Source organism: Phoca vitulina, unplaced genomic scaffold (assembly GCF_004348235.1).
Source record: "Phoca vitulina isolate PV1807 unplaced genomic scaffold, GSC_HSeal_1.0 scaffold9, whole genome shotgun sequence".
NCBI classification, from domain to species: domain Eukaryota; kingdom Metazoa; phylum Chordata; class Mammalia; order Carnivora; family Phocidae; genus Phoca; species Phoca vitulina.
In genome coordinates, this window is record NW_022589712.1 from 52324537 (window position 1) to 52326751 (window position 2215).

The window sequence follows — 2215 nt, forward strand, 5'->3', positions numbered from 1 at the left end:
TACTAGAACACCAGACAACATATTTGAAACAAAAGTATCCAGACATTGGACAACAGGTCATGCAAGACTGTAATCCTGAGAGAAGGTAAAGAAACAAAGGAAGACTTATCAGTACTATAGCTCATTGTCTGGAGGCAATTTCTAGGCTATAGGTCAAGAAGAAAGAAACTAAACAGAGCCTGATGATCTAGCTGAGTTGAAAGGCAGAGATCCAAGTTTGGGGAATCTGAGGTGTAGATTATAAGAGTAAAGGGAGGTGAACTCCAGAGAGCTACACAGGAGTTCCTTTGAGTCTTTGGCTGAGTACTGATCTGAGCATATATAAGAGGAAACTCCCCAAGGCCTGGAAATAAACCACTCTAAAAACAGTAGGATAATCAAATGCTCAAAGCTCATGCAGGGCTGGGAGTAGTTTGCATTTCTGCTAGCCAGAACAGAGGCCTCATATTAGATAAAGTACTTGCTCTTGTAGCGGGCCTAACTTAGTTCTAGAATAATGGGTCCTCTGCCATGCAGTTCTTCTAGTGATGAATTTTTTCAGCTTTTCTCTGTCTAAAAGCATTTTATTTTGCTTTGTTTTCTGAAAGATATTTTTGCTGGGTATAGAATTGTGGGCTGACAGGTTTTTGTTTTTTTAAAGTGTTGTTCCACTATTTCACTGCCAATGAAAAATCTGTTTTCATTTTAATTGTTCCTCTCTATATATAATGTGTATTTTTTCTTTCCTATTTATAAGGTATTGAAAGCAATTTGATTATGATGTGTCTTGGAGTAGTTTTCTTCATGATTCTTGTGCTTGGGGTTTTTAAATTCCTTGGACCTGAGTTTATAGTTTTCAACAAACTTTGAAAAATTTTCAGCCGTTATTTCTCCAAATGTTTTTCTGTTCTCCTTCCCTTTCTTTGGAGGCTCGAATTGTTAAATGTTAATATTATATATCAATATTTAATATAAATATGAATATATAATATATTTGTATTATGTAAATATGTCTATATTAAATATTATCTATTAATATAATATGTATACAAAGCTGCTTTAAGTTGTCCCACAGATCACTGATGCACTGTTCAATTTTACATTTCTTTTTTCTCTCCAAATTTCATTTTGAATATTTTCTTCAATCTCACTAATTTGCTAAGTTTAATCTGCTATTAATCGCATCCAGTGTATATTTTATCTCAGACATTGTAGGTTTAATCTCTAGATTTGGGTTTTTAAAAATATCTTCTGGTGCACCTGGCAGTCCCACGGATCTGTCTCTTGCTTCAACAGTATTTGGTTGGAACAGATCCGGGGATGCCCCTTCTACCAGCCTCCAACCACCCCTCCAAACTTTTTTCTAGTTGCAACTTTTGGAGCCATCTTCTCGGCCACCCTCTGCCTCTGGATCTAGCCAATACCCTATTTTGAGCTTAGTTCCTTATGACAGATCAACCATGAGCTCCCAGATTTGTCAGAATTATTCCACTGAGATGGAGGCTGCTGACAACCAATAGCCTGGTCAATGTGCATGTGTGGGCCTCCTACATCTACCTCTCTCTGAGCTTCTATTTGGACTGCAAAGATGTGGCTCTGGAGGGCGTGGGCCCCTTCCTCTACAAGTTGGCTGAGGAGAAATGAGAGGGCGCTGAGCATCTCTTGAAGATGCAAAACCATGGTGGCGGCAGTGCCCTCTTCCAAGATGTGCAGAAGCCATCCTATGAGTGGGGTAAAACCCTGGATGCCATGGAAGCTGCCCTGGTTCTGGAGAAGAACCTGAACCAGGCCCTTTTGGATCTACCTGCTCTGGGTTCTGCCCATGCAGACCCCCATCTCTGTGACTTCCTAGAGAACCACTTCCTGGGTGAGGAGATGAAACTCATCAAGAAGATGGACAACCACCTGTCTAACCTTCGCAGGGTGGCTGGCACCCAGGCTGGGCTGGGTGAGTATCTCTTTGAAAGGCTCACCCTCAAGCATGACTAACAGCCTCTGGAGCCCAGCAGCCTTTCAGGGGTCCCTCAGGCATCCCCCCCTGCTGCCAGGACTTCTGCCCGAGCCTCTCCCTGAAGCCGCTACGCATTTTTTAACCACCCTGGTTCTCCCAACCACGGACCAAATGGAAACAATAAAGCCTCTTGCAGCAGCTGGTAAAAAAAAAAAATCTTCCATGTTTCTACATAACGTTTTGAACATATGGAAAATACCATTTAATACCGTCTGCTAATTCCAC

At 41.4% G+C, this 2215-nt stretch overlaps 1 pseudogene; it reads left to right on the forward strand.

Annotated features, from left to right (window-relative positions):
- Positions 1–1439: 1439 nt before the first annotated feature.
- On the forward strand, positions 1440–1968 carry LOC116634263 (annotated as a pseudogene).
- The last annotated feature ends 247 nt before the right edge of the window (positions 1969–2215 follow it).